Here is a 16,879-nt window from a genome sequence, read left to right on the forward strand (position 1 = left end):
CGTGTTCATAGATGACAGGAAGCTGATGAGGGGAGGACAGCTCATAATAATGTCAACCATGTGTTTGATGAGTTTAATTTATTCAGTTCCAGCCATTAATAAGAGCCCGTCCTCCCCAATTAAGGTGCCACCAACCTCCTGTGACATACAGTTCCCTCCATAATTATTGGGACAGGGATTTCTTTTTCTTCTTTTGGCTCTATGCTATCCAGAAGTTTGGATTTTAAATCAAACAATGACTGTGAGGTTAAAGTGTAGACGGTCAACTTTTATTTGAGGGTATTTTCCTCCATATCGGGTGAACCATTTAGAAATTACTGCACTTTTGTACATAGTCCCCCCATTTAAGGGGGGCAAAATTATTGGGGCAAATTCACTTATGTGTATTAAAGTCGTATTCATAGCACGCAATGACTACTTAAAGGTTTGACTCTACAAATTTGTTGGATGCATTTGCTGTTTGTTTTGGTTGTGTTTTAGATGCATTTGTGCCCAATAGAAATGAATGGAGTCACTTTTATTGTAAAAAGGAATAGAAAATCAAATGTTTCTAAACACTTCTACAGTGTGGATGCCACCATGATTATGGATAATCCTGAATGAATCGTGAATGATGAATGAGAAAGTTACAGATGCACAAATATCCTACCCCCAAGACATTGACACACACACAGTATAAGTGAATTTGTCCGAATGCTTTTGCTCCCCTAAAATGGTGGACAATTGACTATAAAAGTGTGGTAATTTCTAACCGGTTCACTCAATATGGATGAAAATACCCTGAAATTAAAGCTGACACTATGCACTTTAACCTCATATTCATTGTTTGATTTCAAATCCAAACTTTTGAAAAATAGCACCAAAAGAAGAAAGAAATGCTTTACTGTCCCTATAATTACAAAGGGCACTGAAGATGTCTGTTTTTCTGTTGCGTATACAGAAGAAAACTAAAACTTCCCACTTTATTTTTATGCAGACGGTGTGTTTACTGAGTGAGAGTAGTGCCTTTTCATCTTGCCATGCTCAAGATGTGAAGATAGGAACTGTGTGTGTGTCAGGCTGTGTGTGTGTCAGACTGTGTGTGTGTCAGACTGTGTGTGTGTCAGGCTGTGTGTGTGTCAGGCTGTGTGTGTGTCAGGCTGTGTGTGTGTCAGGCTGTGTTTGTGTCAGGCTATAGATCTGTGGATGCTAGACTCGGTCGGCCTGTGGCCGAGGTGGATCACCTGGGTGCCACATCATAAACAACAGCCGTGTGTCACCCTGCCTGTATCCACATTACCATGCAGCCTCTCAGGCTCAACCTTCATTACGGCTTCATCTCTCCTAAATCCTGACCTTCTGCATGAGGCAAGGTGAGAGCAAATGTTGTAGGATTGTAAAAATGTCTGATTGCACTCTATGGAACACCACATTTAAGGGAGAGGATACAGTGGAGGAACACTGATGGAAAGAAAGGACGAGCGAGAGAAAAAGATCCCGAAGTGCACCAGATGTGTTGCATTTATCTTATTTGCGTGTATGGTCTATTATGAGTGATACATGCACGTCAAGATGGCTGCTCCCTAACTTCCTGCCCCATCTGATAACCCCCCATCCTATTCCCTGGGCTTGGGGCTCGACATTACGTAGCTGGTACAGATACGATTTATCTGTATGACTTTTACTCCTGCAGCGCAGGTCAGCCTAATAACCTTTGTCAGCTCTTTAGGCGTGAAGAAGGTATATTGTAACCATTTGGGCAGAAACGGGCAGGCTTTCCCGATATTGACTCAAACACAATGAGGGGAGAAGGAGGGGTAGCGTGGAATAAAGTGACACTAATGGAGCATTGATGACAAAACAAATCGTGCACGGGGACCACTTTCTAGCGTTTTTCCTTCCTAATACCGTCGCCTCGGGTTACAACATGTCTTGAGTCGGTGCAGCGGCCCTCGCCCCGCGGATCTATCCGGAGATTAGGATTTCCTCGCAAGGAAATGGTCACGTGATTTACTGTTGCTGGAGAGGCGCTACAGATGCCAGCACGGGAGGAGAGAGGTATAAGATGACTAAAAACACAGCTCTTTGGAACCACACCACGTTCCTCATCCTGGTCCGGAATTGGCTCTATGGTGACTGGGCTGGAAGGCTGGAACGTCACCTTAGACTTTGAAAACACACTTCGATGGCAATTAAATATTAATGGAGGAATTATACCCTGAAAGCTGTATCCCTGTTACATGGAACATGCAAATCGCTCCAATCAGTGAGGTAACTGAAATAGAAACAGGATAGTTGGACCAAAATTACTTGTCATCATTGATATAATTACTATTAATACAACAAATTCGCAGGAGTAAGAGGAAAATAAGTAAGAGGAAAATAATTTAACAACAATTATGACGATTTATCTCTATTACTGTACAAAACAGGAACAGCTAATGGTTATTGCTTCATTCATGCCATCATGCATACATGACCTTGAGAGGGATCTATCTTGAAGAATGCTCACATGTAGGGATCAACGCAAGGGTCAGGGTGCCAACCTCGTATATCAAACTTTCACATCTGGAGTGGTACTGGTCCAGAGTGAGAATGTAGGCAATATGAATTAAAGAACGGCTGGGCGTAATAGTGCATCTTATTTTTCTGATGGCTCCAAACCTTTCCAAACCTGATGGCTCCAAACTTTAGCTTGAAAAAGCATTTGGGCTAATGCACAGAAAGTATGTCTCTAGCTAGGTTTCTATCCAATTAGCAACAGATTTTCATGCAAATATTAGTGCACATAAAAATACCTTTTGCCGCACCGAGTGGCGGATCGTTCTAAGGCACTGCGGAGCGGTCTAAGGCGTCACTACAGTCCCAGATTTGATCACAGGCTGTGTCACAACCGGCTGTGACCTGGAGTCCCAAAGGGTGGCGCACAATTGGCCCAGTGTCGTCTGGGCTAGGGGAGGTTTAAGTCAGTTGAACGGTGTTTCCTCTGACATCTTGGTGCGGCTGGCTTCCGGGTTAAGTCAGTTGAACGGTGTTTCCTCTGACATCTTGGTGCGGCTGGCTTCCGGGTTAAGTCAGTTGAACGGTCTTTCCTCTGACATCTTGGTGCAGCTGGCTTCCGGGTTAAGTCAGTTGAACGGTGTTTCCTCTGACATCTTGGTGCGGCTGGCTTCCGGGTTAAGTCAGTTGAACGGTCTTTCCTCTGACATCTTGGTGCAGCTGGCTTCCGGGTTAAGTCAGTTGAACGGTCTTTCCTCTGACATCTTGGTGCAGCTGGCTTCCGGGTTAAGTCAGTTGAACGGTGTTTCCTCTGACATCTTGGTGCGGCTGGCTTCCGGGTTAAGTCAGTTGAACGGTCTTTCCTCTGACATCTTGGTGCAGCTGGCTTCCGGGTTAAGCGGGCGGGTGTTGAGAAGCGCGGTTGACTCGACCTTCGCCTCTCCTGTTGGGGAGTTGCAGAGAGGAGACAAGATCGCAACTGGATTGCAATTGGATATCACTAAATTGGGGGAGAAAAAAGGGTTTAAAAAACGAATGATTTAGCAATTAAATTCACATGTACCGAATAGAAAATACAAGTTAAATGGGTCTCCAGCACATTTTCAACTCTACTGATGGTTTTCTCACAAAAGGAAATGCGATATATAGCGAGTAGCCCACTCTGGTATTGGCAGGTGCACTCTAGCCAACAGCTAGCAGATTCAGATATAGCCTAAATGATGAGATTATGGACAAAAGAGCGAGATTATTTGTATTTGTCAAACGGCAGCCAAGCACCGATGGACATGTCACTAGAATAAGACCTTCGATATTTGTTGGAAAGGAGCATCAAGCTCATCACCTTGCACTTTCACCACCCTGTGTCACGCCCTGACCTTAGAGAGCCTTTTTATTTCTCTATTTGGTTAGGTCGGGGTGTGATTTAGGTGGTCATTCTAGTTTTTCTATTTCTTTGTTGGCCGGGTATGGTTCCCAATCAGAGGCAGCTGTCCATCGTTGTCTCTGATTGGGGATCATACTTAGACAGACTTTTTTCCACCTTTAGTTTGTGGGATCTTGATTTCGTGTAGTGCCTGTGAGCACTCCAGTCGTTACGTCTCATTTGCTGTTTATTGTTTTTGTCGGCGAGTTTCATGAAAATAATGTGGAACTCTATGCACTCTATGCGCCTTGGTCCGCTCATTTCAATGAACGTGACACCCTGTGAAGTTCATCATAACTTATTTCATCTGTAGCCGAATAAACTGCATGCTTTCCTGACGAGTCGCAGTGGGAGGACCACACAATATTTCATTGCATGACTCCATGTTTACTTCAATATGGTTATTATATTAATATTGCTCATAAAATATTTTTTTGCGTTTTTTGTTTTGTCAACATTTGGAAAGTTTACCGGCAAATGATCTGTTTCCATCAGGACTGTCATGCCATTTTTTATCCTACGTACTTTACTTGCATAAAAAGGTTGGAGGGAAACCTTTCTCTCTCCATTCAACTGTCTTTCACCCTCTCTAAAAATACATGGCCAACTTAGCCACAGCTTAATTAATTAAGATGAAATAGACAAGGAAAAACAACAGAGACAGAGCATATCTCCTAATAGACTGGTTGACATTCAACACTGCTCAATAGAAAACGTTATCTGGAAGTTTCTGGGGGAAGGAAGACAATGTGTCTGAAACACAGGTCCAGTTGCATAGCCACGGGTAGAAAGGGTGCTGAGGATGCAGACGCACTCCCTAAACATTTAAAAAAAAAAAAAAATACAAATTGAGAATAATGTTTCCCACAAAAGTAGTACACTGGGCCTTTACTAGTCCTGTATTAGAGGATAGATATAGCCTCTGCACTGCCCCAACCGCAAAAGGAACCACAGCAAATATTTTCCTGCGGCTATTTCCAGTAAAGTTCCTTATGTTCCACAAAACAAACACTGCTCCAAAAATATATTATTGTTGTTTTGTCTTATCCCGAAAACACCCAGATAGCAGTTTTGCTTAAATACTCGTTGTTAGTTTTGATGATGGCGCTCTGCCTGTGCGAAATGCATTGCCAGAGAGAAAGAGAGCGATAGAGATAGAGAGCTGTCTCCTCGCTATGATTAATTCCCCTGTGAAACAGTGTGATAATCATTGTCTCGTCAGATCTTGCCAATGTTGAGCCTTTATCTCCCAGATCAGCCCAGCATCAGACGAGGACGGGGAGGAGTGTTAGAGGGAGTTGTATAACGAGCAGTCTGAGACAGAGAGACTTGAATTGCAGCAGTATTGTTTAATAAAGACAGATATTTGTCTGCATTCCGTTCCTGCTGTTCACTGGGTACACTTCCCGGCTGAGAGGAATGCCAGCCTGGGCGACAGTGTTACGTGTGGGCACCATGCTAACACATTCCGTTCCTCTCATCTGCCAACACACAGACAGCCCTGTGCCAAATCATATGATATGTGTGTGTTCTCATATATTTATATTCTTCAAACTGAGTGAAGAATGTCTGTATATAGAATTGTGTGTGTGTGTGCTTGTGTGCTTGTGTGTTAACAGCTGGCAGGCTTGACTGTGGTCCTCCTGTGTACACAGAAGTGAAGGTATTCTTGCTGACTTTACTAGGATGGTGGGGGGATACTGACCTGAATGGGGCATTTACAGGAGACAGTTAAAATACCCCCAAGCTGGGCTAGGTGGGGCTGTTTCAGCTAATGCCATCTGACTGGAGTCAACCAAACCAGCTCACTTCACTTATTTCAGGCCTGATCGGGGCTGTTGCCTGCAACAACAAACCTGATGTAAGATAAAGGTTAACCAAATGTATGAGATGAGGGAGAAAAATCTTCCACACAAGACGACTTCTGTGTTCACTATGGTTACAGACGAAACCTTTTGTTATTCTAAACTAAACAGCGATTCATATGATGCAGCAATGTTGCTCAATGACAGAAAATTGTGACATTTTTAGTAAGGGAAAATTAAGTCTTAAATTTCTAAGTGGAAATCATAAACTTCAGAAGCCTTTTTAAAACTCAAATACACTGCAAGTTTGAAATGTTTTGCATTGTAGGAAAGTTATTCTGCAACAGGGTGATCAAATTAAGATCCTAAACCTGTAGGAAGATAATTTAGCATTCTCTTTCCCTGATTACATTTTCTTGTTCCTTTTCTACCCTTTGGTGACCTCTGTGAACTATACTATAGTACACATGAAAAAGTAGAGGCAGTAGTTTTGTGTAAGGTAATAATAGGGAGAAAGAAGGATGTACGTGTCTTTCCTTATGCAAATATTTTAACAGTATCAGATGGTAGGCTACCGTTAAAGATAACTGAGTTATGAAAATATGACATGCCTGAGTCCATGTTTGGGCATACATTCTGCCCTTGCTGGTGAGAGCACTGTCACTGTTAGGAATAAAAGCTGTGCCTCACCTCAGAGACAGACAGGTATCTGACATCTAAGCAACTGAAGTGGGATTCAAATTGAAGTAGAAGCTGCAGCTGGTGAGTTTAACTATTTAAAAAAAATGGAAAACAACGCAGTCAACCTCTTCAGAGAGCTCAAATACCTACTGTAACTGTAACCTGACAGTAGTTGTCATTTATTTCAAATGCATTGCAAATTACAGATACAGTAAACTACAGTACACTAATCAAATTATTTAGCAATTAAAAAAAAAAAAAAAAAAAAAAAATATATATATATATATATATATATATATATATATATATATATATATATATATATATATATATATATTTGAACCTTTATTTAACTAGGTAAATCAGTTAAAAGCAAATTCTTATTTACACTGACAGCCTACCCCGGCCAAACCCGGACGACACTGGGCTCCCAATCATGGCCGGATGTGATACAGCCTGGATTTGAACCAGGGACTGTAGTGACAACTCTTGCACTGAGATGCAGTGCCTTAGACCTCTGCACCACTCAGGAGCCCATATAGCTAGTACTTTCCTGTCAGAATTTTCTCTCAAATTCAGTGCCCACTTGCCCACTGGGCACAAACTGGTTGAATGAACAGTGTTTTAATGTAATTTGTCAACCCTGCTTGAACCATGCTAATGTCTATATTTCTAATGGTGTCATTCAGCAGAGATGTATACTATCATATCCATCAAAGATGCCAAGATCTACGTTCTCTTACTGGTGTTCATCAGCGTCTTTGTGGAGAAAGGGCAGTCAGACTTATCAAAAGAAAATGTGAACAAGATTATTAAAGACACAATATACAAAAGGTGGGTAACATATAAAGTGATGTATATTATTTAATGTTTGATTGTTGATTCGTGTAGTGCCAACACAGTACTTTACTGTGAAGTACATATAGTCTTTGCTTACTGCTGTGGTGGTGATAATAACCATATTGCCTATTCAGGTTCAAGCCTGAAGAGTTGAAAAGAATGATAGCAAAGAAACAAGAAGGCACAAGCGGAAGACAGCCCAAGTAAGATCCTTTTCATTTGTTTCTACTTTTAGCAACCATGAGCTTCTATTTCATAATCTGACAATGTTTTTTACAATTACTTTTCTTGTGGCTGAGCAATCTGTATCCTCATATTGTGCAATCCCCTCCAACCCCTCTTTTACGCTACTGCTACTCTCTGTTCATCATATATGCATAGTCACTTTAACAATATCTACATGTACATACTACCTCAATCAGCCTGACTAACCGGTGCCTGTATATAGCCTCGCTACTATTATAGCCTCGCTACTGTTATTTTTCATTGTCTTTTTACTGTTGTTTTTATTTATTAACTTACCTATTGTTCACATAATACCTTTTATGCACTGTTGGTTAGAGCCTGTGAGTAAGCATTTCACTGTAAGGTCTACTACACCTGTTGTATTCGGCGCACGTGACAAATACACTTTGATTTGATTTGATTTGACTCCATGGTTTAACCAACCCAGTATTAGGAATACGACAACCCTATCCAGTATTTGGAATACGACAATTCTGCATGGATCTACATTTATCACTGTTCTATCTTTGAGTCTTCTTATAAACAATGTACAGTGTAGCTTCAAAATATATTTTAAACGATCTTGGCTGCTCTCATGGACTGTATTATGTCTTAAAGGCTCATTTCAGATGTTTTACTCTATGTTTGGGTTTCTAATACAGGGGCGAGCAGTTCACAATGGCACTCACGCTTACAACAGAGGAATGTGACATTGGGGACCTAAAGGAAAGAGACAATCTCCAACAGGTTATGGGCGACGTGGTAAATGGTGCTGTGGGCAACAATGATTGGTTCACTGCAGCTATTCCTGAGTTCAACACCGGTTATGACAGCCATTCAGAATATCGCGTACTGGAGAAACTGCAATCCAATTTAAAAAAAGATTCTAATATAGAGTGTTTGATACTCTACACACACAACAGTCCTTGTACTGATAAATGCCTGAAAGAGAACCATTTGTTCAACATTATCAACCAACTGAAATATGTTTTCTCAAAAGTAAAATCAACATATAGTGCATTAGTCTTCGACCATATTTATAATGTAGACATTAAAAAAAGTAGAGAGGACGTTTTTAATTCCCTGAAAAACATTCCTATGCCAACTTATTGCTGCAACAAAGTTATTGTTACTAGTGGATATTACTGTGCATTGCTTGACACAAGCAAAGATGCCACATTTGGAATATGTTTAATCAAATTAATGACACCAATGATAAACCCCTGAGAAAAATGAATAAAGAGCACAATAGATTTTTTCTGTTGTTACAAAAACCACAACATCTATACAAATGTTTGGCTGTCATCACTCATCACTGAATTGGGATGCTAATGTTAGCAGTACATGAATGTTGGTTGTAATTATTTAGGCTGTTCTGTATTCCCCCATTCTCTCGTTTCAATGTGCTTTCTGTCTTCTGAATATTGATAAACATTCTGAAACTGTATAATGTAGTGTTTCATTTCAAACTATTTCTGCCTGATGCCAGCAGAAAGTTGTTAGTCTGTTGTTTATTATACTGTATAAATCTGTTTCCACTCGCTTATAATATCATTACTGTGATCTACAACTTTATGACGTATGAGTTATTTGCTGTTATTAAACCATTCTCTCTTGGATGTAATGAAGGATGTTGTTTGTGATAAGTGCTTTCCCTTCGTTATGTTCAGTCTCAAGTGTGAATAGAAGCCCATTAACTTGGAGACATCTTTACAGCAGTGGTCTGTGAAATCATTTTACTCGGCAGGAGCTGCTCGTCGTGCATCATTCCAGCTGGTAGTTCATATTCAATCCATAAAAAGTTGAGTTGTCGAGGGGCTGAATGGTCAAGTTCCCAGTTTTCACACTCTGTTATAATTGATGCATCTGGAGTATGCTATTTAGTCACTGAGAGACAGCTGGGCCAGACAGGACCGGCTCCAGGCATAAGCCATTTTTTTTTGTAGGTACTCAGTCGGTGTCTCAACTTACTGTTCTCTCTTAGGGCCCCCAAAAGGCTAGAACTGGCCCTGGGGCCAGAGAATCATTTGTATTGGTTATTCACCTTCAGGAAAATGTCAAAACATCAACAAACCCAAAGCAGAACACCAATTATTTTATTTTTTACACCTACGTTTACTTCTTTATGTTTATTTTAATATGGGAAATAACTGGAAAAAATGAAAATATTGAATATGTGCAGAATAAAAGCGTAATATGGTTAATAATAGGGTTAAAATTATATGTCAAAGAAAATGTAATGAAACACAAACTGCCTCCTCAAAACAAATTGTCACTGTTACCTTAGATTGAGTTTCATATCGACTGGCTTTATTCAACCTTTCAGGTTTATAAATGGGCATACATTAAAAACCATAAACTACACCTCTCCACTGCTGCCAGTTTTATTCAACAGTATACAGTGCTTTCGGAAAGTATTCAGACCTCTTGACTTTTTCCACATTTTGTTACCTTAGAGCCTTATTTTAAAACTGATTAAATCGTTTTTTTCCCCTCATCAATCGACACAATGCCCAATAATGCTAATGCAAAAACAGGTTTTTAGAGATTTTTTACTAATTTATCATTTAAAAACCACCGGAAATATCACATTTACATAAGTATCAGACCCTTTACTCAGTACTTTGTTGAAGCACCTTTGGTAGCGATTACAGCATGGAGTATTCTTTGTATCTGTATTTCAGGAGTTTCTCCCATTCTTCTCTGCCGATCCTCTCAAGCTCTGTCAGGTTGAATGGGGAGCGTTGCTATTTTCAGGTCTCTCCAGAGATATTAGATTGGGTTCAAGTCCGGGCTCTGTCTGGACCACTCAAGCACATTCAGTTGCCTTGTCCCGAAGCCACTCCTGCGTTGTCTTGGCTGTGTGCTTAGGATCGTTGTCCTGTTGGAAGATGAACCTTCGCCCCAGTCTGAGGTCGTGAGCACTCTGGAGCAGGCTTTCATCAAGGATATCTCTGTACTTTGCTCTGTTCACTGGGGCCAGTTGTTCTGTTAGAGGGGCCAGTTATGTTAGACGTTATTGTTGTCATATCGGTTTCTTCACTGCATTGTAGGCATTAGCAGGCAAAAGACCATGTTCATAATCATTCAACAATTTATTTGCATTTCCATTATTATTTTCATTTGCATTACATATTCAGTATCAGGTCACATCAACTGTATTCTCTGTCTTTTGTGGGGTTTTTTTGCAAAAAGATCAGCAAATTCATCTAGACTCAAGGCCTTTGCCTTCCTTGACTCAATACTTAATACACCTAAATTACTTAATCTGTCATCTGACATTGTGGACCTGAGATACGTTTTCACCAGCTTTAGTGCAGAAAAACTCTGTTCACAAGAAGCAGTACTAACAGGGATTGAAACAGTTATCTTGCACAGTTTAAAGAGCTCAAAGAAAACTTCTTTATAAGGCTCAATGAATAATGCCAGCTCTACTCTCTGCAGGTCTCTGCATGCCAGTCTGTATTTTCCTTTCTAAAATTCTACTGAACTGATGTAATTCATGCCCCAAGTCCTCAATATTTGATTCAAACATTCTAGCAAATGGAAACAGGGACTTCTCTTTGAGAAACACATCACTTGTAGGGTTTAGAGTTTGCATGCCATTCATTATGTCACAGTTTTTGCTAGGGAACCTTCTGTTAAGCTCATTGAGCATATGATCTAAAACAGGATAGAAAAGGGTTGTACGAAAACTGCCTTTTTCTTGTTCTGAATCTGACATCTGACCACTGTACTGAGAACACAGTCTCCATTAAATTAAGAGCTTAGCTTTTTTGGTCGTTTTGCAGGGGGGTGTACTGTAGTATCACATTGCTCAGCTGTGTTCAACACTTCATTCCATAGGTCATCAAAAAATGACTCATCCCTGTAGTCATTCAAAGTTTGAACTAAGGCTTCAACTAAATCAACAGCCTTTGATAGGTCAAGCGGTGCACCTGGGTACATCTCTATGTGTATGCTGAGCCATTTTTGATGCACATATGACCCAGATGTGAAGACGTAAAGTCTTTCTAGTAAGGAGAAGAACTGTCCGACCTCAGGGACAGCTTTGACTGTATCCACTAAAACTAAGTTTAGACAGTGTGCACTGCAGTGGATGTAAAAGGCATGCTTTGCTTGTTCTTCAATGTGTGCCTGGACGCCTGAATGCTTGCCACTCATAACGGAAGCACCGTCATATGCTTGGCCTACTAGGTTGTTTTTGTATTCAAGACCATGACTTTATAATATGTGTATGATTTTGTCAGTAAGCCCTGCTGCATCTAGTCAATCAGCCGATTCAAAGTGGAGAAAGCTCTCATGGACAGCTCCTCTGAAATAATACCTGAGTACTAGAGATATCTGCTCCTGCGTTTTCTTCTTTTGAGCTTCTAGTCATGAAATCTATGCAGCCTACTCAATCACTTTTTATAGCTACTGTTTACAGGCCTCCTGGGCTGTATACAGCGTTCCTCACTGAGTTCCCTGAATTCCTATTGTAGTCATGGCAGATAATATTCACATTTTTGGTGACTTCAATATTCACATGGAAAAGTCCACAGACCCACTCCAAAAGGCTTTTGGAGCCATAATCGACTCAGGGTTTTGTCCAACATGTCTCTGGACCTATTCACTGCCACAGTCATACTCTGGACCTAGTTTTGTCCCGTGGAATAAATATTGTGAATCTTAATGTTTTTCCTCATAATCCTGGACTATCGGACCACCATTTTATTACGTTTGCAATCGCAACAAATAATCTGCTCAGACCCCAACAAAGGACCATCAAAAGCTGTGCTATAAATTCTTGTACAACCCAAAGATTTCTAGATGCCCTTCCAGACTCTCTCCACCTACCCAAGGAGATCAGAGTACAAAAATCAGTTAACCACCTAACTGAGGAACTACATTTAACCTTAATACCCTAGATGCGTAATACCCTAGATGCAGTTGCACACCTAAAAACCAAAAGCAAGCTTCCAGAAAATTTGAACGGAAATGGCGTTACACCAAGCTGGAAGTCTTCCGTCTAGCTTGGAAAGACAGTACCGTGCAGTATCGAAGAGCCCTCACTGCTGCTCGATCATCCTATTTTTCCAACTTAATTGAGGAGAATCCAACATTTATTTTTGATACTGTCGCAAAGCTGACTAAAAAGCAGCATTCCCCAAGAGAGGATGGCTTTCACTTCAGCAGTGATAAATTAATGAACTTCTTTGACGAAAAGATCATGATCAATAGAAAGCAAATTACGGACTCCTCTTTAAATATCCGTATTTCTCCAAAGCTCAGTTGTCCTGAGTCTGCACAACACTGCCAGGACCTAGGATCAAGGGAAACTTGATATATCTCCTGACACATTGATGAAAATAGTCTTGGCCTCTAAACCTTCAAGCTGCATACTGGACCCTATTCAAACTAAATTTCTGAAAGAGCTGCTTCCTGTGCTTGGCCTTCCTATGTTGAATATAATAAATGTTTCCCTATCCACCGGATGTGTACCAAACTCACGAAAAGTGGCAGTAATAAAGCCTCTCTTGAAAAATCCAAACCTTGACCCAGACAATATTAAAAACTATCGGCCTATATCGAATCTCCCATTCCTCTCAAAGATTTTAGAAAAAGCTGTTGCGCAATTGTAAATTTCGGTGTTCCTCAAGGTTCTGTTTTAGGACCACTATTGTTTTCACTATATATTTTACCTCTTGGTGATGTCATTCGGAAACATAATGTTAACTTTCACTGCTATGCTGATGAAGCCCCAAAATTTCCCTCCCTGGAAGCATATGGTTCAGACATAAGGAAGAGGAGGGTGGGATTTTTAAAACTTTTAAACTCGGCCAAAACAGAGATGCTAGTTCTAGGTCCCAAGAAACAAAGAGATCTTCTGTTGGATCTGACAATTAATCTTGATGGTTGTACAGTCATCTCAAATAAAACTGTGAAGGACCTCAGTGTTACTCTGGACCCTGATCTCTCTTTTGACGAACATATCAAGAATATTAAAAAAATAACAGCTTTTTTCCATCTTCGTGACATTGCAAAGATCAGAAACTTTCTGTCCAAAAATTATGCAGAAAAATTAATCCATGCTTTTGTCACTTCTAGATTAGACTACTGCAATGCTCTACTTTCCGGCTACCCGGATAAAGTGCTAAATAAACTTCAGTTAGTGCTAAACATGGCTGACTAGAACCAAACAATTAGATCATATTACTCCAGTGCTAGCCTCTCTACACTGGCTTCCTGTTAAGGCTAGGGCTGATTTCAAGGTTTTACTGCTAACATACAAAGCATTACATGGGCTTGCTCCTACCTATCATTCTGATTTGGTCCTGCCATTCATACCTACACGTACGCTATGGGTCACAAGAAGCAGGCCTCCTTACTGTCCCTAGAATTTCTAAGCAAACAGCTGGAGGCAGGGCTTTCTCCTATAGAGCACATTGATAGGCAGAATGGTCTGCCTATCAATGTGAGAGACGTAGACTCTGGCTCGACCTTTATGTCTTTATCGAAGACTCATTTGGCCCAGGGGTGTGTTGGTGAACGGAAAGGTACTGGAGTGACGAACCGCCATTGCTGTCTCTGCCTGGCCGGTTCCCCTCTCTCCACTGGGATTCTCCACTGCTCTTCCATGCCGTACCTAGGAGGGTTGTGTCACTTGAGTAATCTTCCTGTCCGGGTTGGTGCCCCCCTCGGGTTTGTGCCGTGGGGGAGATCTTAATGGGCTATACTCACCCTTGTCTCAGGGTACTAGGTTGGTGGTTGAAGATATACCTCTAGTGGTGTTGGGGCTGTGCTTTAGCAAAATGGGTGGGGTTATATCCTGCCTGTTTAGCCCTGCCCGGGGGTATCGTCAAACAGGGACACAGTGTCTCCCGACTTCTCTTGTCTCAGCCTCCAGTATTTATGCTGCAATACTTTATGTGTCAGGGGCGCTAGGGTCAATCTGTTACATCTGGAGTATTTCTCCAGTCTTATCCGGTGTCCTGTGTGAATTTAAGTATGCTTCCTCTCATTCTCTCTCTTTCTTTTTCTCTCTTTTGCCTTCTCTCTCTTTCTCTTTTTCTCTCTCTCTTTCTCTCGGAGGACCTGAACCCTAGGACCATACCTCAAGACTACCTGGCCTGTTGACTTCTTGCCGTCCCCAGTCCACCTGGTCATGCTGCTGCTCCAGTTTCAACTGTTCTGCCTGCGGCTATGGAACCCTGACCTGTTCATTGGACGTGCTAACTTGTCCCATACCTGTTGTTTTGGACTCTCTCGCTATCACACCTGCTGTCTCTAACTCTGAATGATCGGCTATGAAAAGCCAGCTAACATTTACTCCTGAGGTGCTGACCTGTTGCACCCTCTAAAACCCTGCTGGTCATCTATGAACATTTGAACATCTTGGCCATGTTCTGTTATTGGCCACCCCTCATAGCCTGGTTCCTCTCTAGGTTTCTTCCTCGGTTCCGGCCTTTCTAGGGAGTTTTTCTTAGCCATCGTGCTTCTACATCTGCATTGCTTGCTGTTTGGGGTTTTAGGATGGGTTTCTATACAGTACTTTGTGACATCGGCTGATGTAAAAAGGGCTTTATAAATACATTTGAATGATTGATTGAATGAATGAAAATTGGCTAGGTAGCCATTTGATTAGCTGTTCAGGAGTCTTATGGCTTGGGGGTAGAAGCTGTTTAGAAGCCTCTTGGACCTAGACTTGGCGCTCTGGTACCGCTTGCCCTGCGGTAGCAGAAAGAACAGTCTATGACTAGGGTGGCTGGAGTCTTTAACCATTTTTAGGGCCTTCCTCTGACACCACCTGGTATACAGGTCCTAGATGCAGGAAGCTTGGCCCTGGTGATGTACTGGGCCGTACGCACTACCCTCTGTAGTGCCTTGCGATCAGAGGCCGTGCAATTGCCATACCGGGCACTGATGCAACCCGTCAGGATGCTCTCGATGGTGCAGCTGTAAAACCTTTTGAGGATCTGAGGACCCATGCCAAATATTTTCAGTTTCCTGAGGGGGAATAGGTTTTGTCGTGCCCTCTTCACAACTGTCTTTGTGTGCTTGGACCATGTTAGTTTGTTGGTGATGTGGACACCAAGGAACTTGAAGCTCTCAACCTGCTCCACTACAGCCCCGTCGTTGAGAATGGGGACGTGCTCAGTCCTCCGTTTCCTGTAGTTCACAATCATCTCCTTTGTCTTGATCATGTTGAGGGAGAGGTTGTTGTCCTTGCACCACACGGTCAGGTCTGTGACCGCCTCTCTATAGGCTGTCTCCGATCAGGCCTACCTACCACTGTTGTGTCATGAGCATCATCTTAATGATGGTGTTGGAGTCGTGCCTGGTCGTGCAATCATGAGTGAACAGGGAGTACAGGAGGGGACTGAGCACGCACCCCTTGAGGATCAGCGTGGCGGATGTGTTGTTATCTACCCTTACCACCTGGGGGCAGCCCGTCAGGAAGTCCAGGATCCAGTTGCAGAGGGAGGTGTTTTGTCCCAGGGTCCTTAGCTTAGTGATGAGCTTTGAGGCACTATGGTGTTGAATGCTGAGCTGTAGTCAAGGAATAGCATTTTTACATAGGTGTTCCTTTTGTCCAGGTGGGAAAGGGCAGTGTGGAGTGCAATAGAGATTGCATCATCTGTGGATAATTTTTTTACCTTTATTTATCTAGGCAAGTCAGTTAAGAACAAATTCTTATTTACAATGGCGGCCTAGGAACAGTGGGTTAACTGCCGTGTTCAGGGGCAGAACAACGGATTTTTACCTTGTCAGCTCGGGGATTCGATCTTGCAACCTTTCAGTTACTGGCCCAAAGCTCTAATCACTAGGCTACCTGCCGGATCTGTTGATGCTGTATGCAAATTGGAGTGGGTCTAGGGTTTCTGGGATAATGGTGTTGATGTGAGCCATGACCAGTCTTTCAAAGCATTTCATTTGCTACAAACATGAGTGCTACGGGTTGGTAGTCATTTAGGCAGGGTACCTTAGTGTTCTTGGGCACAGGGACTATGGTGGTCTGCTTGAGACATGTTGGTATTACAGACTCGATCAGAGAGAGGTTGAAAATGTCAGTAAAGACACTTGCCAGTTGGGCAGCGCATGCTCGGAGTACAAGTCCTGGTAATCTGTCTGGCCCAGTGGCCTTGTGAATGTTGATCTGTTTAAAGGTCTTTCTCAGATCGGCTGCGGAGAGCGTGATCACACAGTCGTCCGGAACAGCTGATGCTCTCATGCATGTTTCAGTTACCTCATGTTGCCTCAAAGTGAGCATAGAAGTCATTTAGCTTGTCTGGTAGGCTTGTGTCACTGGGCAGCTCTAGGCTGTGCTCCCCTTTGTAGTCTGTAATAGTTTGCAAGCCCCACCACATCTGACGAGCGTCCGAGCCGGTGTAGTATGATTCGATCTTAGTCCTGTATTGATGCTTTGCCTGTTTGATGGTTCTAG

At 42.1% G+C, this 16,879-nt stretch overlaps 1 long non-coding RNA gene across 1 annotated transcript; it reads left to right on the top strand.

Moving 5' to 3' along the window:
* The first annotated feature begins 6,336 nt into the window (after positions 1-6,336).
* On the top strand, positions 6,337-9,084 carry LOC118369255 (uncharacterized). Its single transcript, XR_008093097.1, has 4 exons — positions 6,337-6,468; positions 7,077-7,221; positions 7,362-7,430; positions 8,115-9,084. It is a non-coding gene; the product is annotated as an uncharacterized LOC118369255 (long non-coding RNA).
* Positions 9,085-16,879: the final 7,795 nt, after the last annotated feature.

The sequence above is a fragment of the Oncorhynchus keta genome, chromosome 35 (assembly GCF_023373465.1).
Source record: "Oncorhynchus keta strain PuntledgeMale-10-30-2019 chromosome 35, Oket_V2, whole genome shotgun sequence".
In the NCBI taxonomy this organism is placed as follows: Eukaryota; Metazoa; Chordata; class Actinopteri; order Salmoniformes; family Salmonidae; genus Oncorhynchus; species Oncorhynchus keta.